This window comes from Rhinoderma darwinii, assembly GCF_050947455.1.
Source record: "Rhinoderma darwinii isolate aRhiDar2 chromosome 5 unlocalized genomic scaffold, aRhiDar2.hap1 SUPER_5_unloc_16, whole genome shotgun sequence".
NCBI lineage: Eukaryota > Metazoa > Chordata > Amphibia > Anura > Rhinodermatidae > Rhinoderma > Rhinoderma darwinii.
The window spans coordinates 347703-374129 of NW_027461772.1; the positions used below are offsets into that span (position 1 = coordinate 347703).

The following is a 26427-nucleotide window of genomic DNA, read 5'->3' on the forward strand; positions in this document are numbered from 1 at the left end:
GAGGCGGCTGACACACGCTTCTGCAGTCACTGTGGGAAACTTGGCCACAATAGAGACGAGTGTCAGGAGGAGATCACATGTAATCTGTGTGGTGGGAAGAGACACACGTTCAAAGATTGCCCAGATAGGGTAAAGACTTGGGCGCAGGTTGCAGCGTCAGCTCAACAACAACCTGGACTGACTATTCTATCCAAGGAGCCTGCTGCTGGGCCATCTGTTGCTGGCCTCATACGGAAGGTGGCCCCAGTATCAGAGGGAAAAAAGAACCTATCCGTTATCCTGAGTCCTTCCGTAATGGTGGCAGGTCCTGTAGCAGTTACAGAGTCCGATGTCCCATCCGAGGCCAAGGGTCTGCCATCTAGCGGTTCTCGTGTGACTGATGTCCGCTCTCCCGGTCTTCCTGATGGCCAAGAGGATGACTGGGGTGAAGTGATGGAGCTGGAGGAGAAAAGAAAAAGGAAAAAGGTTGAGTCGGCTGAGTCTAGTAGTGTCAAGTCGAAAAAGACTATGAAGGCAAAATTAAAAGACGTACAGCCAGTGCTGGCAATGGAGACACCGCAACCAGTATCGGCAATTGAGATGTCTCAACCTATCCAGCCCACCATGGATATCCAGGAGTTCGCAACTCCAAGCCTGGGGGATATACTTCCTGAACTTTCTGATTCTGATGGGTCATCATGAAGTCTGAATGATGTCCTGTCTGAAGTTGCTCTCGCTGAATGTGAGGAGTGTGAGGAGCTCTGCCAGAAGGGCTGCCTTTTTTTCGTTTTTGAGCACATTGAACTTTGATATTGTTTTTCTGCAAGAATGTGATATAGATCACAGTATGGACTATAAAGAGCTGAGAGACAGTTGGCCTCACGGACAATCGGTTTGGTCAGGCGAAAATTCAAATAAGTCAACAGGAGTAGGTGTTTTATTGAAAGGGCAGAATTGCCGAATTATTTCCTTTGTTGAACTTATCCCCGGGAGGGCGCTTTTAGTTATTGTTGACTATAATGGGAGTGAAGTGAAACTCCTCAATGTGTATGCCTCACCTGATACTAATGAAAGGTCAGAATTGATTGAAGATATCCAGCCATTTATTGCCGGCTCAACATCGCTTGTAGTAGCAGGTGATCTCAATTGTGCACTCGAAAGTGAAGATCGAACTGGAGGTGCTGCAAGAAGAGTAGATAAAACCGTGCAACAGTGGAAAAATTTCATTTGCGATTTTGAATTGTCTGATGTATGGAGGAGTCTGAAGAGGTCTGAACCAGGTTATACCTGGGAGAACATTACAGTCAAGTCCAGACTGGATTATGTACTCACATCGAAAAATATGAAGCCAGTGGACATTAAGATTGAAGACAATATCTTCTCTGACCATAAAATGCTCAGTGCAACTATTCATATCCCTGCAAATGAAAGAGGAAGAGGAGTATGGAGATTAAATACCAGCTTTCTGGAAGACAAAGTGATGCAGGAGGAATTCATTGTAGCCTACAAAAAATGGGCAACTGCTAAAGGAAAATTTCCATCAATCCTAGAATGGTGGGACAATACTAAAGAGAAGATCAAGAACTTCTTCTTAGATTATGGGATTAAAAGAGCCCGAGAGAAGAAAAGGTGGTACAAGAGACTCAACACAAAATTACAGACTTACCTGAGTTTGAAGAACGCTGGTGTTGATGTCGCTGACCTGGTGGGAAAAATTAAAAAAGAAATTAAAGAGGTCATCCATCAAAAAGGACAAGAAGTGATCTTTAATACTAAAGTGCAACAGTTGGAAAATAACGAGAAATGTTCACGCTTCTTTTTCAAGAAAAGTATGGAACAGAAAAATATCATGACCAATATCGCTGGTCAAACCAGCAAAGAAGGTATGCTTCAAGAGGCCAAGAAATTCTATCAGTCTCTCTTTGACAAAAAGAAGATAGATATGTCTTATGTCTCACACGCCCTAGAAGCGCTAGAACTTAAGCTTGGCCAAGCTGAGAAAGAAGACTTATGCAAGGAACTTACCTTGGGAGAACTCCTGAGTGTAATCAAGAGTTTCGCAAGAGGGAAGGCTCCAGGATCAGATGGTCTATCAGTGGAGTTCTTTTCAACATTCTGGAACACTCTGAAGGAAGACCTGCTGGAGATCTTCAAAGCAGCAATGAAGAGCGAGCTGTTACCTGAGTCATGGAGGAGAGGAATAGTTACTTTGCTGTTCAAGAAAGGAGACAAGACCAGCCTTGAAAATTGGAGGCCAATAACCCTCCTCAATGTCGATTACAAGGTGTTATCCAAAATCTTGGTCAATAGAATTAAGAAACACATCGACAAGGTCATCCACCAAGACCAAGTTTGTGGGGTACCGGGTAGAAGTATCGCAGATAACCTAAATACCATCAGGGACTGCATCTGGTACTCCAAAGACAGAAAGCAAGATTTGGCCGTGTTGTCACTGGACTTTCAGAAGGCCTATGACCGAGTCTCGCACGAGTTTCTGTGGCTTGTGCTGAAGAAAATGAATTTTCCTGAGACCGTGATCAAACAAGTCGCATTACTGTACAAAGAATCCTATAGCCAAGTTACCATTAATGGCTTCTTGTCTGGAAAAGTGGATCTGATGTCTGGGGTAAAACAAGGATGCCCCCTGTCGCCCATCCTCTTCATCTGTGTCCTCGAACCCCTGCTCACGCTGTTGAGGAAAGAGAAGATCATTAGAGGGGTGCCGATTCCAGGAGGAGGTGGGCAGTCAGTGAAAGTAAGTGCCTATATGGACGATGTCAATATTTTATGCTCCAATAAACAATCTGTGAGGAGGGCGCTACTGCTAACAGACTTCTTCTGTCAAGCATCAGGATTCAGATTGAATAAGAATAAGTGCGACTGCTTCACACTGAAGGAATGGAGGGATTTCGACTTACCAGAGGTCAATACCCAGTGCGACAGAATCAAAATTCTTGGTGTCATATTCACGCCCCAGAATGATGGAAAAGAAAGCTGGGAGCTGATAAGTGAAAAGGTGAAGAAGAAGATTGAGTTTTGGAAACTCAGACAGCTAACAATTGAAGGGAAGAACTTGGTCATCAAAGCACTAGTACTACCTCTGCTGTTGTACTTGAGCCAGGTTTTTCTACCAAGCGAAAATCGTCTTAAGGAACTCCAAAGGATATGTTTCCATTTCATCTGGAATTCAAAAATGGAGAAAGTTAGACGAGAGATAATGTACAAGCAGAAGAAGAATGGAGGAAAGGAGATTATCTTCTTTAAACGCTTTCTATATCTGCAGTATTTCTCCTTGTGTTTCAAGAACATCAAGACGAATAAAACCTGGGCCTATTTTCTAAGGTATGCCGCTGGACACGTGTTCAGAAAGAGAAAGTGGATAGAGCTGCCCCTTACAAAGCCTACCCTGCTGCTACCACCTGTGCAGTATGTATGTTTGGAAAGAACCATCCGTGTCTACCAACTGGAAGGTATGGAACAGGAACATCTTAAGAATGCCAGAAAGCTGAGAATGTTGCTGGACAGTCACCAAGAGACAACAAATGTGAGTAACTTCACAACATCAAAGTCTATGGAGCTATGGAGAAACACCAACGCTCCTTACCTATCAAATGTTCTTAAAGACTTGTCTTGGATGATTCTACACGAAAGTCTCCCTACCAGGGCATTTCAGTATAGAAGAGGGCTCGTCTCCACTCCAAGATGCCCAAGAGCTGGGTGTCCTGGAGAAGAAAGCGTCATGCACTTAATGTGGAACTGTGCCTATGCTCAGAAGGTATGGAAAACTGTTGGCATTCTACTGAAATTTACCTGTGAATTAAGGTTCCTGAACCATGAAGTGGTGCTGTATGGAGACTTCAAGCATCCTGTGGGAGAGAAGAAGAGAGTGTTGTGGATTATCTTGAACTGTTTAAAAAATGCCCTATGGAAGGTGCGCAACATCTTACTGTTCAGAAGAGACACCATTTCCGAGAAAGACTGTATAAAGCTGGCCCTAAGTGAAATTTACGTCTTCTATTTGTTGGACAGGAAGAGAGTGGGTCCAAAAGCCTCAAGCTGGTGGAATTTAAGAAGTTGGAACGTCCTGTTGGAAGATGTTTGAACTGAAGCTTTTTTCTGTTTCGCAGATTTTATAAGAAATAGCTGAATAAGAACTAAAAAAATTAAAATGTAAAAATCTGTTCTTATCAGTTTAATATCTGATACGTCCCCTATCTGGGGACCATATATTAAATGGATTTTTAGAACAGGGAGATGGAAATAGAGCTTGCTCTGTCCACTCCACGCATTGACCTGGTATTGCAGTATTTCCAGGACCGGTGCACCCTTCCCTTATGTGTTGACTAAAATCAGATTCCAAAAGTGCTATTTGTGTTTGCTATTGTTTTTGTCTTTCTGATGGGATCTCCCCTTTTAATCCCATTATTTCAACACCTGTTGGACAATGCATTTGTACAGTCATGTGTGATAATGAGCTCATTTATTAAATGCAATTAATTAATACATTGCCACCTCTTGTTGTGTGTGTGTGTGTGTGTGTGTGTCTTCTGTGTTTCTGTGTTTCCGGCATTTCACATTGGAACAGCTCATTCACCTTCCTTGTCTTCTCTCCGCCCTCCCTCCTAGGTAAGTTAAAGAGCTGCACCTGAGCCAGCCACTGATTGATGCAGCACCACAGTCAAATAGTGGAGTGGAGTGGAGTAGGGGAACAGCAAACAGCCATTAAAGCAGCCAGCCGCCTACCCGCCACAATGGACCTACCTGTGTACACTAGATGGATGTGATGGAATGTACTGTCGTCCCTACATTTCAAGAAGAAGTAAGAATTGCAGTTGCAACAAACCCTTGCTTGCCTACAAAGAGAGCAGCAATTTGGATTTGTTACTTTGTTACCTGGAAGAATAACAAACTGTGCAAGGATGGAGGTTGTAGGAGCAAGGAGAAGTTGTCTGTAAAGTTGGTGGATGCTTATTTTCCATTTTGCAGTCCCTTGTCTCCCTCTTGTGGCCTCCTGGAGGCAAATAAATGTGCAAAAAAAAGACAGCCTGGCGGCCGGCTGTTGCAGTGTTGCCCTCTCAGGCAACACTGAGTGACTGACTGAGCCTCACCGTCTTATATAAAGTTCAGACGGAACTTTGCACGTGTCATAGTGGAGCCCTCAGGATTCCAGAGCCAGCTTTCTGACATCATAATGGGGCCTCAGAGATAGATAAAAGCCTGGGCCCAGGCAGTGTTGGTCAGTGCTGCTCAGCAGGCAGCACTGGACTGGATTAAAGCTAATACAAGTTGTGAAGGAACAAGGGGTGGCTGTGGGCATGCACTTACTGCTGCTGCTGCTGCCAGTATTTGCACGGCAGGAGGGCATTTGGGCGTTGCCAAGAAGGCGTTTTTATGTAGATTCCTCCTCTTTCAGCACTGCATTGTGGTGCAAGCAAAAGAAGCAAATCCTGTGTAGCTTCCTCTCCGGCCTTTATTCACCTCCCGCTTAGTAGCTGTAAATGTGTGTGAGCCTGCAGGGCCCCATGGAATTGCCTAGAAGTAGGCTGAATCGCTGCAAGGGGTGAACAGCAGTATTAGGCAGGCTCGGTCAACGCCAGGCCCATTCGGGTTATCGCTTCTCGGCCTTTTGGCTAAGCTCAAGTGGTTTAGCTGGGAGGTCCGTCTGAGTGTTCGCCCTTGGCCTTGTGGCATCGCTGGTCCGCCAGCTTAAGCCACCTGCTGCTTTAGGGGGTGATCCAGGAGACAGGGAAGGCGATCGGAGGACGAGGACGAGGAGGATTATGGCTGGACCGCCTAATGCACCAAATACAGTTCGGCTGTTTATCGCAGAGGAGAAGAGGACGTCGTATGGAATTTTGCATGTGCAACAGAAGGTGTTGGAAGGAATTCTGGGAATGGCACACGAATCGATCTTCTGTCTTCAGTCCTTTCCCCAGCAAGGATTCTTTGATGCAAGTTTTTCCACCGTGAGTGAAATGAGGACCTGCTACCTCCGGAGTCAGGAGAACCTTTCCCATCCAGAGCTGCAGGGAATTGATTTTGTCCCTTGTGAGACCAAGAAAAAGAGGATCCCGGTGGTAATCCACATGTACAATCCTTTTGTTGAGGATGAGGAGATCCAGGCATTTTTGGGTCGTTATTGTGCCTATGTCTCTGGGGTGGAGAAAAGGAAGAACATTCTTGGGACTTTTAATGGTATGAGGAGGGTTTGGGTGGAGCTGCGTCCAGACCCAAATGGGCATGATGGTCTGTGCCACCCTCCCCAGAATTTTGCTATTGGGAACAACAGAGGTTTCCTTCACTACCCTGGCCAGCCGGATTTTTGTAGGGTGTGCTACGCCTTTGGCCACACCCGGGAGAATTGTACCACTGGACAGGTATGCAGAAACTGTTACAAGCCTGGACATGAGACTGCCAATTGCGAGGAGGCACGTAAGTGTCACTTCTGCGGATCTGTGGAACACCTGGCCAGGCGGTGCCCTAAGGTGTATGGAGAGGTACAGAGGTCCTATGCCGGGGTCGTGAGAGGTGAGATTGCTGCCTCCGGTCCAACAGCGCCGCCTGTGATGGAGCCGGAGGTTCATGAGGCGGCTGTTGTGGAGGATGTTCCTGTTGCGGTGATGACGGAAGCTGTTGCAGTTCCAGACCTGTTGGTCGCTGAAGGGGAGGAGGCTCAAGCTCCATCTGAGTCCTCTGGAGATCCGGGGGAGATGCAGGTTGATAAATCCTCTCTGAAGCGCAAGGAACCAGAGAGCGTAGTTTCAACGCCATTGAGTGAGCGCATTGAGGAATTTTCCAGTCCGGGTGGGGGAGGGGGAGATTCATCGGCTGCGGTGGACTCTGACTCTTCTACCTCTTCTTTTGGGGCTGGCTACCTTGAGAGCGGTACTGTTACCAAGTTGGCGAAAACCATTCACTTCACAAGAGGTGTAGTGGGGAATAAGAAGGAGAATGTGGCTCGTACTGCTGCGGATGGGACTCCGACGAAACATAGAGGAAGGGGTGCTTTAAAGAAGTCGTGAGGCCCTGTGTTTGAATTGTTTTGACTTTCATTTATAAATAATGCATTTTGTTATAGGTTCCTTAAATGTCCGGAGTATCAGGACTGCAACAAGAAGAGCTGCAACTTTTGATTTTCTGTCAAATTATCATTTTGATGTTTTATGTTTGCAGGAGTGTTGTTTGCTGGAGGAACCTATAAATGCTACCTGGGCCTTGGGTCCTGCAATTTGGTCAGGATCCCAGGAAAGAAACGGGGGGGTGGGAATATTATTTAAAAGTAATGATTTTGTTGTGAAGAAGGTAATTCACATAGTTCAGGGGAGGGTTTTATTAGTTAATTTTGAGTATAGAGGTGCCTCTTATAAAGTTATTAATGTCTATGCTCCGACTGGACGGAGAGAAAGAGCGGAGATGTTTGAGAAATTATATTTTTTCTTGGGGGGGAGGGAAAATTGTTTCCTTCTGGGAGACTTTAATTGTACAGTGAATGCAGGGGATAGGAGTAATGTTGGAGGGGGAGGTGATAGTGGGGTGGATAGTACTGGGAAACAATTAAATGAAATTGTGAGTTTATTTGAACTTAAGGATTGTTTTCGTGAAAAAAATGATGGTTCTTTTGGTTATACGTATTTTAGTAATACTGGAAATATATCGTCACGAATTGATTTTATTTTTTGTTCTAGGTCATTAACTGTTATGGACTTTAAAAGGAGGAGGATGCCGTTCACGGATCATGCGTGGATCGAATGTGTGGTTAAAAGTAACAGTACGTATGAATTTGGTAGGGGTGTATGGAAATTAAATGTGACATTGTTGGATGATGAATGTGTTCGGGAGCAATATAGGAGATTGTTTGGGATGTGGCAATCAAAGAAAGGGGAGTTTTTTAGTGTGATTGACTGGTGGGAATGGGTTAAAAGGGAAACAAAAAGGTTTTTTGTAAAAAAAGGGTGTGAAAGAGGAAGGAAGGAAATGGAGGAGTATGAGAGATGGCAAAAAAGATTGGAGTATTTGTATGAACTTAGACGGGTGGGTATGAATGTTGAAGGTGAGATTGAAGAAGCGCGTGATTATGTTAAAAGATGTTTGGAGGAAAAAGGTAAGAAAATTATTGCACAAGCTAGAGTGGAAGTAAGGGAAAAAGATGAGAAATGCACAAAGTTTTTCTTTAAAAAAGCTTTTAATAAAAAAACTGGAATGGTGAGTGTGTTGAGAGAGGATGGTGTAGAAGTGTTTGGTAAAAATGAGATTCTGGATGAAGTATGGAAGTTTTATACGGATTTGTTTACTGAGAAGAAGCGTGATTGTTCATTAGAGCGTGAATGTTTGGGGTATGTGGATAAACAGTTGGATGAGATTGATCAGAGTTTTTTGAGTGAGGACATAAGGAAGAGTGAAGTAGAGGATGCAATGAATGGTATGAAGAAGGGGAAAGTAGCAGGGAGTGATGGTTTGCCTGTAGAATTTTATTGTGTATTTTGGGATATGATTGGTGATTATGTATGGGAAGTTTGTAAGGAAGTTTTGGAGAGAGGTAGGTTGTCAAAAAGTATGAGTGAAAGTGTGACTGTTCTTTTGTTTAAGAAGGGGGAGAAAAAGAGTTTAAAAAATTGGAGGCCGATAGCGCTCTTAAATTGCGATTACAAGATTATATCTAAGATTATTGCTAATAGGTTGAGAAGTGTGATTGACTGTATGGTTGGTGAAGAACAAATGTGTGCAGTGCCTGACAGGAGGATTTCTGAATGTTTGCTGGGTTTGAGAGATGTGTTGTGGGACTGTAAGGATAGGAAACAAGGTGTGGCTGTGATTACGGTTGATTTTGAGAAGGCGTATGATAGAGTTGTGCATGATTTTATGTTCAAGATTTTGAGGAAAATGGGTGTACCGGAGAGAATGGTTGGATGGATTCAGTGTTTATACAGAGATATAGGGAGTAGAATCCAGGTGAATGGTTTTCTGAGCGAGAAGGTGAGGATTATGTCAGGAGTTCGTCAAGGGTGTCCATTGTCACCAATTTTATTTGTTTGTGTGATTGAACCGTTGTTGGGTATGTTTAGGCGGGACAAGGTAATGCGGGGTGTAGAAATCCCTGGCAGTAAGGGGAGAGATGTGCGTGTGATTGGTTATATGGATGATGTCACGGTTGTGTGTAAATGTATGGCTGCTGTTAAGCGGGCTAAGTTGCTGATTGAATGTTTTTGTATGATGAGTGGGTTTAAGTTGAATGTGGATAAAAGTGGTTGTAAGTTTTTTGATGAATGGAAGGAAAATGACTTGTGTGGATGGCCAGTGAGACAGGGTGGGGTGGAAGTTCTGGGGGTGATTTTTGACAATGATTTGTATGGGAAAGAGAGTTGGGGGAGAGTTTTAGAACGGGTGAAAAATAAAACAAATTTTTGGTCTTTAAGGACTTTATCGATTGATGGGAGAGTTTTGGTGATTAAATCTGTGATTATTCCAATTTTGTTGTATATTAATTATGTTTTTCCTCCGCCTGACAGATGTCTGGCGAGAATCATCCGAGTAATTTTTTTGTTCCTTTGGAACTCAAAGATGGAGAAATTGAAGCGAGAGAAAGTGGTGAAGAGAAGAGTGAATGGTGGAAAAGGTCTGATGAATATTGAATGTTTTCTGGCGGTGAAGTATGTAAGTTTTTGTATGTCGATCAGTAAGAAGGAAAGTGTGTATGGTTGTATGGTGAAGTATTTGGCTGGAAGGGTGTTACTGAGATATAAATTAATGGTAAGGGATTTGAGGGAGCCAACAAGTTTTGGTACTCCATGGTTTTATATGAGGATTGATAGGTGCATTAGGAGGAACCACTTAGAGAATGTGACAGTGAATGATTGGTGTGAGAGCAAGAAAGTGATGAAAGTTTTGGAGTCAAGAGAGATGGTTGAATGTGTGGCTGGTTTGACTGAGAATGAGAGTAAAGCAGTGTGGAAGAATGTGCAAAATAAAGAGTTAGTAAACAGGCAAAAGGATCTTGCTTGGATGACTGTGCATAGGTGTTTATCTACGCGCGAGTTTCAACGGAGAAGAAGGTTGGTAAACAGTGAGAACTGCCCCAGGGCAGGATGTGGTAGGTGTGAGAATTATGTTCATTTACTGTGGGAGTGTGAGTATGCTAAGAATGTATGGAAAGGGATGGGTAAATTGATTAAAGGTATAACTGGGGTTGAATTATTGACGTTTAATATGATGATGTTTGGGTTGTGTGGTGTGAATAGAGAGAAAGCTAGGTTGTTGTGGTTGATTGTAAATTGCGTAAAAGAAGTGTTGTGGGATGTCAGGAATATCTTAGTTTTTAAGCAAAAGGACGTTGAAGTGTATGAGTGTTTGGGCATGATCCGTGGACGTTTATTTCTGTATGTGTTATGTGACCGAAAAAGACTTGGCAGTGATGCCGAAGGAGTCTGGAAATACAAAAAATGGCGGTCATGGCTTATTAATTGAATTTAATGTGTTTTTTTTCTTTTCTTATAAGAATGGGTTTTTTTTGTTTTTTTTGGGAGGATACAATGTATTTGTGTTTGTATTTTTGGATATTTCTCTTTTGAAATGATGGATGTATCTTTGAATATTTTGTTTTTGTACTTTTCATGACAAATGTATGAAATGTAATCTGACTTTATTTTCAATAAAAATTAAAAAAAAAAATCTGTTCTTATCAGTTTAATATCTGATACGTCCCCTATCTGGGGACCATATATTAAATGGATTTTTAGAACAGGGAGATGGAAATAGAGCTTGCTCTGTCCACTCCACGCATTGACCTGGTATTGCAGTATTTCCAGGACCGGTGCACCCTTCCCTTATGTGTTGACTAAAATCAGATTCCAAAAGTGCTATTTGTGTTTGCTATTGTTTTTGTCTTTCTGATGGGATCTCCCCTTTTAATCCCATTATTTCAACACCTGTTGGACAATGCATTTGTACAGTCATGTGTGATAATGAGCTCATTTATTAAATGCAATTAATTAATACATTGCCACCTCTTGTTGTGTGTGTGTGTGTGTGTGTGTGTCTTCTGTGTTTCTGTGTTTCCGGCATTTCACATTGGAACAGCTCATTCACCTTCCTTGTCTTCTCTCCGCCCTCCCTCCTAGGTAAGTTAAAGAGCTGCACCTGAGCCAGCCACTGATTGATGCAGCACCACAGTCAAATAGTGGAGTGGAGTGGAGTAGGGGAACAGCAAACAGCCATTAAAGCAGCCAGCCGCCTACCCGCCACAATGGACCTACCTGTGTACACTAGATGGATGTGATGGAATGTACTGTCGTCCCTACATTTCAAGAAGAAGTAAGAATTGCAGTTGCAACAAACCCTTGCTTGCCTACAAAGAGAGCAGCAATTTGGATTTGTTACTTTGTTACCTGGAAGAATAACAAACTGTGCAAGGATGGAGGTTGTAGGAGCAAGGAGAAGTTGTCTGTAAAGTTGGTGGATGCTTATTTTCCATTTTGCAGTCCCTTGTCTCCCTCTTGTGGCCTCCTGGAGGCAAATAAATGTGCAAAAAAAAGACAGCCTGGCGGCCGGCTGTTGCAGTGTTGCCCTCTCAGGCAACACTGAGTGACTGACTGAGCCTCACCGTCTTATATAAAGTTCAGACGGAACTTTGCACGTGTCATAGTGGAGCCCTCAGGATTCCAGAGCCAGCTTTCTGACATCATAATGGGGCCTCAGAGATAGATAAAAGCCTGGGCCCAGGCAGTGTTGGTCAGTGCTGCTCAGCAGGCAGCACTGGACTGGATTAAAGCTAATACAAGTTGTGAAGGAACAAGGGGTGGCTGTGGGCATGCACTTACTGCTGCTGCTGCTGCCAGTATTTGCACGGCAGGAGGGCATTTGGGCGTTGCCAAGAAGGCGTTTTTATGTAGATTCCTCCTCTTTCAGCACTGCATTGTGGTGCAAGCAAAAGAAGCAAATCCTGTGTAGCTTCCTCTCCGGCCTTTATTCACCTCCCGCTTAGTAGCTGTAAATGTGTGTGAGCCTGCAGGGCCCCATGGAATTGCCTAGAAGTAGGCTGAATCGCTGCAAGGGGTGAACAGCAGTATTAGGCAGGCTCGGTCAACGCCAGGCCCATTCGGGTTATCGCTTCTCGGCCTTTTGGCTCAGATCTGTAGTGGGTTTGAAACCATTAGGCAAGGTTCCTACAGTGGAAACCTACCTGCTCGGCCTTTTCGGTTTTCGGACCGAACTGCTGCTATTGAGGGGTGGCTGAAAGCTGTAGTGCCTTTTCCTTAGGAGGATCCGGATTCTTTTCGTGGAGGGAGAAATTCTTTGGACGTGGGATTCTGGATTATCGATTTGGATCAGGAGGCGATCGAGCTTGGATTTCTGGGCTGTGAGTATATTTTTCATTTGGAACGATGGAAGGAAGATCGGATAATTTCCAGGACTTCTTTGCGGATGATACTCCTTTGAAGGACACGATTCGTTTTGTCATCTCGCCGCAATACCGCCAGGTAAAAGAACTGGGGTTTCTTTATTCCAATGTGTTTGGTCCTATCCTGAAGATCAAGGATGGGGATTATTTTTGTGTTCAATCGTTTAACTCCCGTGGAATTCACGATGTTACTTTGAACTCTTGTGGGATTTGTGAAGCAGCGTATGCTCTCTATGAGCGAAATAGAGGACATGCTATGTTGGAGGGAGTAAAGGTCCTTCCTTTGTTTCAATATCAATATAAACTGCTGACAGTGCAAATGTACAACCCATTTATTTCTGATATGGAAGTCACATCTTTTTTGTACAACTTTTGTGAGAAGGTGACCCTTAAGAAACATGGGATTACTAATTTCGGTGCATGGAATGGGAAAAGGATCTACAGTGTGGTCTTTAAAAAAGATCCGACTGCTGAGGGGGGTGTTCTGAGACCACCCCCTATTATTTTCATCAACAGGAGTAGGGGTTATCTTTTTTTTACGGGGATGCCCCAATACTGTCGTAGATGTCGCAAATATGGACATGCTGACATGGCCTGTAAGCGTTGCATGAAATGCCATGATTCCGTTCATCAGGAAACAGATTGTCCTAAAAAAAGAGTGGAGGAAATTTTGTCAGATGAGGACTTCGTGCCTCCAGAAGAGGCGCAGGCTCCTATAGGTTCTGTGGTACAGAATAAGGGCAAGGAAAAAAAAGAGGAAAAAAAGAAGGATAAAAAGAGCTCCCAGGGGAAAACAAAATCCTCAGGTGTGGAGGCTTCAGTGGTAGAAAAAGAGAAAAAAATATCAAAAGAGAAAAAGGAGAAGAAAAAAGAGGAATTAACTGTGGTGTTGGAGACTCCCCTTTCACCCCCTGGGCAAGCAGGTTCGTCTGGTGCTCAGGAGGAGATGGAGGTGGCAACAAAAAGTTTAAAAAGATATACTAGAGAAGAAGAGAAAGTGAGTGATGAAGAGACTGACCAAAGTGGGAAGAAAAGCAAGGTTTATGATCTTCTTGGAGATATTTCTCCCTCTGACTCATCTGGAGCTGAAGATCTGAAGATTGATACTTCTCCACCATTTATCGATGAGGGCGGGGGAGAAAGCCCTGGCATCTTGGTTAAAAGATGATCAGGGCTGCCTCCCTGAATGTTCAGGGGTTTAATAACCAATATAAACGTACAGCCATTTATGATTTTTTTAATAATGAAAATTATGACTTTGTTTTCTTACAGGAATGTAATTTAGAAAAGAGATTATGTTATAAGTATCTACAAGGTATATGGAAAGGTAAATCTTGTTTTTCAGGTGGAAACGAATTCAAAAGTGACGGGATAGGTTTTTTATGTTCTAAAGATTGGGAAATTGTTAGGCATGAAGAAATATACCCAGGGCGCATACTTATGGTGGAGGTTTTAAAAGATAGCAAAAAAATCAAGTGTTTTTGCATATATGCAAATACAGAAAAAAAATTGAGAATTCACCTTTTTGAGTTACTACAGTTGTTTATTGTTGGTTCAGATCCCATCATCATTGGTGGTGATTTTAACTGCCAAATCTGTAAAAAAAAAGAAGGATCAGTATCTGTTTTGAAAAATATTCTTTCTGCCTGTAACCTTAAAGATACCTGGGAACTAGGTGGAAAAAGGAAAGAGTATGAGCTTACTTGGAGTAATCGTGGATGCTCATCTAGACTAGATTATATTTTTGTATCTAGTGATTTGATGTGTTCTTCTTTTAAATCCTTTGACAGTTGTTTTTCAGATCACAAGTTAATTGAATGTACACTAAATTATGAGGTTTCAGAAGGTAAGGTGCCATCACACTGGAAACTTAATGTGTCCCTCTTGGAAGGAAGTAAGGTTAAAGAAGAATTCTGTAAGTTTTATGATAAACTAAAACAAAAAGAGGGCGAGTTTAATAATGTATTGGAGTGGTGGGATTTCATGAAGAGGGGTTTTAAAACCTTCTTTGTTAAATATGGGAAGAAGATAGCCTATGCAAAAAAGAAACTATACATTGATCTTAGTTCTAGGCTCCAGTGTTTTTACCTATTTAGAAACAATGGTATAGAAATGGATGATCAAATTGAGGATGTAAAAAGTCAGATAAAAAATTTATTAAAAGAAAAAGGGAAAGAGATTATTTTCAACTCTCGTGTAAGAATCCTTGAAAAGGATGAGAAATGCTCTCATTTCTTTTTTAAAAAAATTAACGGGAAAAAAGATTTTATTGAGTGTCTAGAAGGGGAAACAAACCGTGAAGAAAAATTATTAAAAGCAAAAAATTTTTATGAGGAATTATTTTCCGAAAAGGTGCTTGATGCCTCTTTAAAGGAACATTTTATGGGGTTGTTAGATAAAAAGCTTAGCACTGATGAGATGATGTTTCTAGAGGAGGAATTTACTAAAAATGAAATATTAGATACGATTAATAGTTTTCAGAATTTAAAAACCCCTGGTATGGATGGTCTACCAATAGAATTCTATAAAAAAATTTGGGATGTAATAGGTGAGGATGTGTTCAAAGTTTTTTCTCAAATTGAATCTTCATTAATAATCCCGGAGTCCTGGTTGGAGGGTCTTATTGTTTTAATTTTTAAAAAAGGTGATAAAAAATTAATCAAGAATTGGAGGCCAATTACGCTACTGAACACCGATTATAAAATGTATGCAAAATTGTTAGGGAATCGTTTAAAAAAAGTGATAGCATCAATAATTGGGGTTGACCAGACATGCGCTGTGCCAAAAAGAAAAATTGTCGATTCTTTGGTTTTGCTACGGGATATTATTTGGGACAGCAAGGACCGCAATCAGGATTTAGCTTTGATCTCCTTTGATTTTGAAAAAGCTTATGATCGAGTTTCACACGATTTCTTATTCACAGTTTTAAGCAAATTAGGATGTTCAGAGGGTTTTATTAATCGTATTAAAATCTTATACAATGGAGGTTTTAGTAAAATTTCAGTTAATGGTTCCTTATCTGATAAAGTTCATATTCGATGTGGGGTGAAACAGGGCTGCCCTCTGTCACCTATCTTATTTATATGTGCAATTGAACCCCTCTTAGAGGCCTTTAGAAAAGATAAAGTAATTAACGGTTTTTTTATCCCGGGCTGTAAAAATGAACAAGTTAAAGTTATTGCATATATGGATGACGTGACAGTTTTGGTGCGTGATCTTAGAAGTTTTAATAGGGTTTTAAGAACAGTGGATTGGTTCTGTGGAGCATCAGGTTTCAAAGTGAATTTAGATAAAACCGGTGTTTTAACAATTGGGAAATTTACCCTTGAACCTGATTGTAAGTTGCTTAAAATGCATGACATGAAGATTTTAGGTATCTATTTTTCAGAATCTTGTGGGAATATAAAAAATTGGGAATCCTTGCTGGAAAGGGTAAGGAAAAAGATTTCCTTTTGGAATTTGCGAACTTTGACTCTTGAAGGTAAAATTTTGATCATAAAACAGGTTTTACTCCCCATGATTTTGTACATATCTGCTGTTTTTATCCCCCCAAATAATATCATGAAAAAACTTATTAAAATCTGTTTTTATTTCCTATGGAAATCAAATATGGAAAGAGTCAAAAGGGAGGAGTTGTATAAACCTAAGAATAAAGGAGGGAAAGGCTTCCCCGATATTAGGTCTTTTTTGTATATTAAATATTTGGCCTATTGTACAAGCACTTTATTGGGGCCCAGTTCAAAGATAAAAACTTTTCTTATTTATAATCTTGGGTTTTATATAAGGAAATACAAGTGGTTAGAAATTGACTTAAACAGACCATATAAGTTTTTACCACCAGAACATTATATTATTTTAGAGAAAATTTTAAGGGAGTTTGAGTTGTTAAAATCTGACTTAAGTATTATTACTAATCATAGAAAAGTGTTAAAGATCTTAGATGAGAGGAAAATTATGAGTTCTGTAACAGGTTTCTCTGTAAGAATTGTACAAGGTATTTGGATCAATGTTAACCTGTTTTACTTGTCTAACGAACATAAGGACCTGTTGTGGTGTATGTTGAAGGATTGCTTACCTACAAGAGAATTTCAGCATAGAAGAGGTTTGGTAAGACATGAAAGATGCCCAAGAGTAAGATGTAGCGGAAGTGAAACGCCAACGCATATTTTTTGGAATTGCTCATTTGCACAAAAGATTTGGAGGAAAGTTAGCATCTTAGTTAAATATTTGAGCAAAATTGATCATTTTGATTTTAATATGATCTTTTATGGATTGGGCATTGGTAAAGAGGATTTTAAAGTCGTATGGTTAATATTTACATGTGTTAAGATGGCTTTATGGAAAGCAAGAAATATTGTATTATTTAAAAGAGATCAGCTATCTGTTGAAAACTGTCTTAAACTATGTTTAAGCTATCTGTATGTATATTTCTGGAGAGATAAATTATTACTAGGTACTGTGAGAGCAAATGAGATTTGGAAACCAGAAATGTGGAATGTACTTACCTTGTGATGTGTAATCTTGTATTGTTTTCTTCTTTGTTATACCTGTAAAAAAAAAAAAAAAAAAAAAAAGTTAAAATATAATTTAAAAAAAACAGAAAACAAAACATATTAAAAAAAGAGAAAAAAAGTAATAATAACAATTAAAAAATGGATAAGATCATGAAAATTATATATTCATACTACAATGATGGTTTTGATGAAATCTAAGACTTTCAACCTATGTTTTGCGTTTTAAGATTTCAAATCTGAGTAGAGAAAAAAAAAAAAAAAAAAAAAAAAAAAAAAAAAAATCTGTTCTTATCAGTTTAATATCTGATACGTCCCCTATCTGGGGACCATATATTAAATGGATTTTTAGAACAGGGAGATGGAAATAGAGCTTGCTCTGTCCACTCCACGCATTGACCTGGTATTGCAGTATTTCCAGGACCGGTGCACCCTTCCCTTATGTGTTGACTAAAATCAGATTCCAAAAGTGCTATTTGTGTTTGCTATTGTTTTTGTCTTTCTGATGGGATCTCCCCTTTTAATCCCATTATTTCAACACCTGTTGGACAATGCATTTGTACAGTCATGTGTGATAATGAGCTCATTTATTAAATGCAATTAATTAATACATTGCCACCTCTTGTTGTGTGTGTGTGTGTGTGTGTGTGTGTGTCTTCTGTGTTTCTGTGTTTCCGGCATTTCACATTGGAACAGCTCATTCACCTTCCTTGTCTTCTCTCCGCCCTCCCTCCTAGGTAAGTTAAAGAGCTGCACCTGAGCCAGCCACTGATTGATGCAGCACCACAGTCAAATAGTGGAGTGGAGTGGAGTAGGGGAACAGCAAACAGCCATTAAAGCAGCCAGCCGCCTACCCGCCACAATGGACCTACCTGTGTACACTAGATGGATGTGATGGAATGTACTGTCGTCCCTACATTTCAAGAAGAAGTAAGAATTGCAGTTGCAACAAACCCTTGCTTGCCTACAAAGAGAGCAGCAATTTGGATTTGTTACTTTGTTACCTGGAAGAATAACAAACTGTGCAAGGATGGAGGTTGTAGGAGCAAGGAGAAGTTGTCTGTAAAGTTGGTGGATGCTTATTTTCCATTTTGCAGTCCCTTGTCTCCCTCTTGTGGCCTCCTGGAGGCAAATAAATGTGCAAAAAAAAGACAGCCTGGCGGCCGGCTGTTGCAGTGTTGCCCTCTCAGGCAACACTGAGTGACTGACTGAGCCTCACCGTCTTATATAAAGTTCAGACGGAACTTTGCACGTGTCATAGTGGAGCCCTCAGGATTCCAGAGCCAGCTTTCTGACATCATAATGGGGCCTCAGAGATAGATAAAAGCCTGGGCCCAGGCAGTGTTGGTCAGTGCTGCTCAGCAGGCAGCACTGGACTGGATTAAAGCTAATACAAGTTGTGAAGGAACAAGGGGTGGCTGTGGGCATGCACTTACTGCTGCTGCTGCTGCCAGTATTTGCACGGCAGGAGGGCATTTGGGCGTTGCCAAGAAGGCGTTTTTATGTAGATTCCTCCTCTTTCAGCACTGCATTGTGGTGCAAGCAAAAGAAGCAAATCCTGTGTAGCTTCCTCTCCGGCCTTTATTCACCTCCCGCTTAGTAGCTGTAAATGTGTGTGAGCCTGCAGGGCCCCATGGAATTGCCTAGAAGTAGGCTGAATCGCTGCAAGGGGTGAACAGCAGTATTAGGCAGGCTCGGTCAACGCCAGGCCCATTCGGGTTATCGCTTCTCGGCCTTCTGGCTAAGCTCAAGTGGTTTAGCTAGGGGGACCTTGGGAGTACGCTCTTCCTTCGGCCTTGTGGCATCGGCAGCTTGCTGTCTTAAGCCACCTGCTGCTATAGGGGGAAGACTACGAACAAGACCGAAAAGGCGATCGATCATCATGGGTGTGATCATCCGTTATATTCCAGCCGGCGAAGCGCGGATTCGTTTTTCGTTTCGATTTGAAGTGGAGGAGAGCAAGGTGGATCGGTTCCAGTTACCTTACTTCGTGAGAGAAATCCTTTACAAGATCTTGTTGGTGAAGAAGGAGACCATCGTTTGCCTGAGGGATTCCAGGAAAGGAGCCTACATTTTGACCTTGGATTCTATTTCTGCCTGCCAAAATTTATTTGAGGTACTCAAGACCTGCAAAGAGAACCCGGAGCTCGATGGACTGACCGTAACCATCCTTTATTCTGGTGGGGATGTGCCTTTGGTGGTATGTATGTATAACCCTTTTGTGCCTGTGGAGGACATTGCTTTGTTTCTGAGAAAATACTGCAGTAGCATAAAATATTCGCATAAGGTCATGAACTCGGAAGATTTGTGGACTGGCAAACACAAGTTTTTTGTTAAATTGGCTGGAGATCCAGGTGGTGTTGGGGGACTGTGTCATCCACCATCAAACTTTTCCATTGGGCGTGACAAGGGATATCTCTTTTACCCAGAGATGCCTCTGTTTTGCAGGAAGTGCAAGAAATTTGGCCACACTGCAGATGGTTGTGAAAGTCCGGCTGTCTTTTGTGGTCGCTGTAATAAAGAAGGTCATCTGTCTAAGGACTGCAGCACAATGGTCTGCAATGTTTGTGGAGAAGAAGGTCATGCCTTTAAGGACTGCAGTATGCGTACATCCAGATCTTGGGCTGATCAAGTGGCTGGAAGGAGTGGCGCTGTCCAGGTTGGGCTCCCTGCTGCGGACCCAGGGGGGAGTAATCAACCTGAGCAGCCAAAACTACTTGCTGAGAAGCCAACAGTAAAAATCAAGACCGGGGTGGAGCTTGTGGGGCACTCTGCTGCTGCAGCTGAGGTGGGGAGGGCACTCCCTGCTGAGGCTGTAGCTGGTGGAAAGCCCAGATCAAGTGAGGAAGCCATGGAAGTCGCCTTAAGGGAAACAAAACGCAAGAAAGGCAAAAAAGACGGGGAGGAGCAACCCCTGGGAGTTAAAAGACCCTCAAAGATGAGTGCTGAAGAAATTGATACATGTCAGCTAATGTCAAGGCCTCTAATACCACTAATGTCAGCGTCTGATCCTTTCAATATTGAGGATTTTGTAAGTCCAGAGTCACTATTGGGCTTTATATCCAAAAGTTCGAGCTCCAGCTGATAAAATCATCTATTAGATGGCATCTTTAAAATATGCCTCACTTAATGTGAGAAGTTTGAAGAGCCCCACACGGAGGGCTGCTTTGTTTAAGTATTTGGAGTCTGTGGACTGTTCTATTTATTTTTTACAGGAATGTGCAATTGATCACAGCCCAAACTACAGTGATATCCGGAAGGACTGGACTATTGGGCCATCAGTCTGGTCTGGAGATAACATAAATAAAAATTCGGGTGTTGGGGTTTTATTTAGAGGTTCAGATATACAAATATTGTCATATTTTGAGATTGTTCCTGGGAGAGCTCTACAGGTGAATGTCAAGTATAATGGGTTAGAGATCAAGTTGATAAATGTGTATGCTTCACCTGAGAAACAAGAAAGGGCTGATTTGCTTAATGATATGCAAGTTTTTATCCCAGGGCCAACACCGATTCTAATGGCTGGTGATTTTAATTGTAATATGAGTGGTGAACAGCGTGAGAGTAGAAGTGTACATGTGAGAACGGATAAAACAGAGAAACAACTTAAAAATTTTACAATAGATTTTAATCTCTCTGATATGTGGAAGAGTTTACATCCCAATGACCCTGGATATACTTGGGAGAATAATGTCTGTAAATCTAGAATAGATTTTGTTTTAATATCAGATAGTGTTAAATTGAATAATATTTCTCTTTTATCTAATATATTCTCAGATCATAAATGTTTGTATGCACATGTCACTTTACCTGGCCTGGAGAAAGGAAGAGGAGTCTGGAAACTCAATACTACATTGCTGGAAGATATGCAAATTAAAAATGAGTTTATTCTTGTATATAAAAAATGGAGGTTGGGTCAGTCTAAATACGAGAGTATTCTGGCATGGTGGGAGGAGGTAAAGAAATGGATAAAACAGTTTTTTATTAGGAAAGGGATGCAAAAGGCCAGGGAAAAAAAACAGTGGTTTAAAGTATTGAACACAAAAATGCAGACGTATTACAGGTTAAAACAAGAGGGTCTAGAAATGGATGATGTTATTGCAATGACAAAAAGTGATATCAAGAATGCGATAAGTGCAAAAGGTAAGGAGGTGATTTTTAATGCAAAAGTGCAATGTTTAGAAAATGATGAGAAATGTTCAAGGTTTTTCTTTAAAAAAGTGGTGGAAAATAAAGGAATGATTGTCGAGATGGAAGGTAAGAAGACAAATGACGAGATTTTAGTAGAAGCGCAGAAGTTTTATCAGGATCTTTTTAATAAAAAAACAATTGACCATTCTTTTACTGAAGACCTTTTAAATGCTATGGATTTAAAACTCGAGAATTCTGATCAGGAAAGTCTATGTGAGAGTGTGAGTTTACCAGAACTGTTGAGTGTGTTTAAAAGTTTCTCTAAGGGGAAAACACCAGGCTCTGACGGATTACCCGTGGAGTTTTACTTATGCTTCTGGTCTATTTTAAAAGATGATCTTATAAGTGTTTTTAAAAACGCTCTTTCATGTAAAATTTTGCCTGCCTCCTGGCGTGATGGAGTAGTTACTCTGATTTTTAAGAAAGGTGATAGGACAAAATTGGAGAACTGGAGACCTATAACCTTATTAAATGTGGATTACAAAGTGTTAGCAAAGGTCTTAGTAAATAGGATGAAAAAAGTGATCTCCAAAGTAATTCACAGTGACCAAGTATGTGGAGTGCCAGGGAGGAAAGTAAGTGATCATCTTAATCTTATCAGAGACGTTCTATGGTATCAGAAACAATGCAAACAGAGAGTGGCGATTTTATCTTTAGATTTTCAAAAGGCCTATGATAGGGTCTCGCATGAATTTTTATTGATGGTCTTAAAAAGAATGTGCTTTCCTGATTTTATTATTGAAAGAATTGCGCTTTTATATAAAAATTGTGTTAGTCGTATTTTAGTAAATGGTTTTCTGTCTCAAGAAGTGTTTTTGCAATCGGGAGTTAAACAAGGATGCCCGCTTTCCCCGATACTTTTTATATGTACAATAGAGCCACTTTTAACCCTTTTAAGGAAAGATAAGATTATTAAAGGTGTGCCAATTCCTGGGAGTGGAGGACAAAGTGTCAAGACTATAGCCTATATGGACGATGTTAACATTTTTTGCACAAATGAATCATCCTTGAAACGTGCAATAAGGCAAACTGAATACTTTTGTGAGGGTTCTGCCTTTAGATTAAACAAAGAGAAATGTGATTGCTTTGCAATAGGGGAATGGTGCAATACGGAAGTACAAGTGCAATATAATAAGATCAAGATTTTAGGGATTATCTTTGATAGTGGAAATAATGGAGAAGAAAGTTGGTCTATAGTGAAAGAGAAAGTACAAAAGAAGATAAGTTTTTGGAAAATGAGAAAATTAACTATTGAGGGGAAGATACTTATTATGAAATCTCTGCTTTTACCTATAATGTTATATCTAAGCATTGTTTTCCCACCGAAAGAATGCACTTTAAAGTTTTTAAATAAGATTTGCTTTCATTTTATATGGAGTTCAAAAATGGATAAAATTAAAAGAGAGGTTATGTTTACGGCAAAGAAATTGGGAGGTAAAGATGTACCAAACATTAAGAGGTTTTTATATGTGAAATTCTTTTCTATGTGTTTTAATGGCCTACACGGTCATAGTTATTGGTCGTATTTTCTAAGATATGCTGCTGGTCATATTTTTAGGAAAAGAAAATGGATAACCTTGTCTTTAACATCCCCTGTTCTATATGTTCCCCCAATTCATTATGCTATTTTAGAAAGAATTATTCGTATGTATGATATTAGTGGTTTTGATGCAAATGTTTTAAGTAATACAAGAAAATTAAATTTGGAAGTTAGGAAGAACGAACAACTATCAATGGTTTTAAATTATTCTGTTGAAAAGACTCAAAAAATATGGAGAATGACCAATATGGCTTTCCTGTCAAATGAACTCAAGGACTTAGCATGGCAAATTGTACACCAATGTTTACCTACCCGGGATTTTCAACATAAGAGAAGGCTAGTTAGAACTGCAAAATGTACGAGAGCAGGATGCTTTAATGATGAGACAGTTCTACATTTATTTTGGAATTGTTTTTATGCTCAAAATGTTTGGCGTTATATTGGTTCTCTGTTGAAATTTGTATCTGATCTTAATGTTTTGAATCATGAAGTAATACTATATGGTGTTTTTAATGTCCCGACAAGTGAAAAGAGTCGAGTTCTATGGATTACTGTAAATTGTATAAAGATGGCATTGTGGAAAGTTAGAAACATCTTGCTTTTTAAACGTGATTCCATTACAGAGAAGGACTGTATTAAGTTGGCTCTTAGTGAGATGTACGTTTTTTATCTCCTGGACAAAAAAAGGTTGGGACTGAGGAAAGCAAAGAGCCTTTGGAATATTCATCTATGGAATATGTTTCTGCAAGATTAAGTTGCTTTTCTGATGTCAGGACTTTGATGTTCTTTGTTCTTATCTGTTGTTCATGTTTTGCAAAATTCTTCTGATATAATGTATTGTATTTTCTGAATAATTCAATAAAAAAGTAAAAAATCAAAAAATCTGTTCTTATCAGTTTAATATCTGATACGTCCCCTATCTGGGGACCATATATTAAATGGATTTTTAGAACAGGGAGATGGAAATAGAGCTTGCTCTGTCCACTCCACGCATTGACCTGGTATTGCAGTATTTCCAGGACCGGTGCACCCTTCCCTTATGTGTTGACTAAAATCAGATTCCAAAAGTGCTATTTGTGTTTGCTATTGTTTTTGTCTTTCTGATGGGATCTCCCCTTTTAATCCCATTATTTCAACACCTGTTGGACAATGCATTTGTACAGTCATGTGTGATAATGAGCTCATTTATTAAATGCAATTAATTAATACATTGCCACCTCTTGTTGTGTGTGTGTGTGTGTGTGTGTGTGTCTTCTGTGTTTCTGTGTTTCCGGCATTTCACATTGGAACAGCTCATTCACCTTCCTTGTCTTCTCTCCGCCCTCCCTCCTAGGTAAGTTAAAGAGCTGCACCTGAGCCAGCCACTGATTGATGCAGCACCACAGTCAAATAGTGGAGTGGAGTGGAGTAGGGGAACAGCAAACAGCCATTAAAGCAGCCAGCCGCCTACCCGCCACAATGGACCTACCTGTGTACACTAGATGGATGTGATGGAATGTACTGTCGTCCCTACATTTCAAGAAGAAGTAAGAATTGCAGTTGCAACAAACCCTTGCTTGCCTACAAAGAGAGCAGCAATTTGGATTTGTTACTTTGTTACCTGGAAGAATAACAAACTGTGCAAGGATGGAGGTTGTAGGAGCAAGGAGAAGTTGTCTGTAAAGTTGGTGGATGCTTATTTTCCATTTTGCAGTCCCTTGTCTCCCTCTTGTGGCCTCCTGGAGGCAAATAAATGTGCAAAAAAAAGACAGCCTGGCGGCCGGCTGTTGCAGTGTTGCCCTCTCAGGCAACACTGAGTGACTGACTGAGCCTCACCGTCTTATATAAAGTTCAGACGGAACTTTGCACGTGTCATAGTGGAGCCCTCAGGATTCCAGAGCCAGCTTTCTGACATCATAATGGGGCCTCAGAGATAGATAAAAGCCTGGGCCCAGGCAGTGTTGGTCAGTGCTGCTCAGCAGGCAGCACTGGACTGGATTAAAGCTAATACAAGTTGTGAAGGAACAAGGGGTGGCTGTGGGCATGCACTTACTGCTGCTGCTGCTGCCAGTATTTGCACGGCAGGAGGGCATTTGGGCGTTGCCAAGAAGGCGTTTTTATGTAGATTCCTCCTCTTTCAGCACTGCATTGTGGTGCAAGCAAAAGAAGCAAATCCTGTGTAGCTTCCTCTCCGGCCTTTATTCACCTCCCGCTTAGTAGCTGTAAATGTGTGTGAGCCTGCAGGGCCCCATGGAATTGCCTAGAAGTAGGCTGAATCGCTGCAAGGGGTGAACAGCAGTATTAGGCAGGCTCGGTCAACGCCAGGCCCATTCGGGTTATCGCTTCTCGGCCTTTTGGCTACGACCAAGTGTAGTAGTCAGGGTGCGAGTCCTGGAGTGATCCAGCAGTTTCCTTTGCAGGAGCTGCTGTCTAATTTTCTGTGGTTTTTACCGACAGTGTCTTATTGAAGAATGGCTGGGCTGAAGAATACCATCCGGATGGAAGTGGATCCCAAGGACCATCAGAAGAACAACCTCCGTTTTATGATTGAAAAGATCATTGAAGGTAAAGCTGGTGTGCAGAGAAATCTGATTTTTGCTGTTCAGGACTTCTGGAAAACAGGTGTGTACGACGTTACCTTCATAAATGAAGAAATTTGCATAAACGTCTATGAATGGCTGCGCAGTAACAAGGATGACCCCATGATGCAAGGTATAAAATGTACGCCGTTGTTCGGATTGAATGAAATTGTTATCACGGTGCATGTCTACAATCCCTACACCAAGATGGAGGTACTTGTAAATTTTCTCCTTAACTACTGCCAGTATGTTAGAGATGGAGTACCCCAGGTGAATTGCATGGGTATTTTCAACTGCAAATACAAGTTCAGAGTGAAGTTAAAGCAGGACCCTAATTACTTAGGAGGTTTTATGCACCCACCTGCGAGTTTCTCTGTGGCAGGCCAGAGGGGTTTCATAATGTACCCTGGGCAGCCAAAGTACTGCAGAAATTGTTTTCTTTTTGGTCATACACAGGATGTTTGCACTAAAGGAAGTTGCTGCAGGAACTGTAAGCAGGAGGGGCACACAGCTAATGAGTGTCCTACTCCACGGGCCTGTGATATCTGTGGTAAAACTGACCATTTATTTAGAGATTGCCCCAATGCAGCTGCACAGAAGGAGCAGAATCAGAAGAGGGCGGAGGAGGCTCAGCAAAGAGAAGTGGAGCGGCGGGAACACAGTGCAACGCAAAGGAGATCATTTGCAAGTGTGGTAAGAGGCCCAGCCAGTGAAGAGGTAAGGAGGGGTGATGAGACTACTACACAAACACCTGTGGTGAGTGCCCTGCCCCCGCTTTTACCTCCTTTGAGAAGTTTGGAGGAAGTGATTGAGGAGTTCACCAGCTCTGTTCATGCATCTGACCCATGTAACATAGAGGAATATCCATCTGAGTTAGAGACTATAAAGAGTCAAAGGGAGGGTGGTGGGGATAAAAGCTCTGAGGAAGACAGTCAAACCTTCTTGGTTCGCAGGGAAAAATCCTGTAAAAAAAGACGCACTGAGAAGAGTGAGAAGGAAGGTGTGGAAACAAGCAACCCTTTTCAGGTGCTGGAGATTGACCCTATGGACGCTGACACAGTATGCCCTGCAGTTTAGGGATAAGTGATGTGTTTCACTCACCTGTGGTCTTCACATTATGCAAGGAAGAGGAGACCTCTGGGAAGAGAAATTTGTGTTATTTTTAGTCCTATGTGCAAAAATGTATTCTGTTGTACTTTTATGTATTTTCTTTTTATGTTGCTCTCCATGAGCTAGAAGTTTTTAGTTGAATAT

General features: G+C 41.3%; 3 non-coding genes and 1 pseudogene across 3 annotated transcripts; all 4 read left to right on the plus strand.

Annotated features, from left to right (window-relative positions):
* The first annotated feature begins 4118 nt into the window (after positions 1-4118).
* Positions 4119-4309, plus strand: LOC142685940 (U2 spliceosomal RNA). The gene has a single exon (XR_012855362.1). It is a non-coding gene; the product is annotated as a U2 spliceosomal RNA (small nuclear RNA).
* Positions 4310-10607: 6298 nt separating this feature from the next.
* Positions 10608-10797, plus strand: LOC142685938 (U2 spliceosomal RNA). The gene has a single exon (XR_012855360.1). It is a non-coding gene; the product is annotated as a U2 spliceosomal RNA (small nuclear RNA).
* A 6304-nt stretch (positions 10798-17101) lies between these two features.
* Positions 17102-17321, plus strand: LOC142685969 (U2 spliceosomal RNA; annotated as a pseudogene).
* Positions 17322-23451: 6130 nt separating this feature from the next.
* Positions 23452-23650, plus strand: LOC142685929 (U2 spliceosomal RNA). Its single transcript, XR_012855356.1, has one exon. It is a non-coding gene; the product is annotated as a U2 spliceosomal RNA (small nuclear RNA).
* The last annotated feature ends 2777 nt before the right edge of the window (positions 23651-26427 follow it).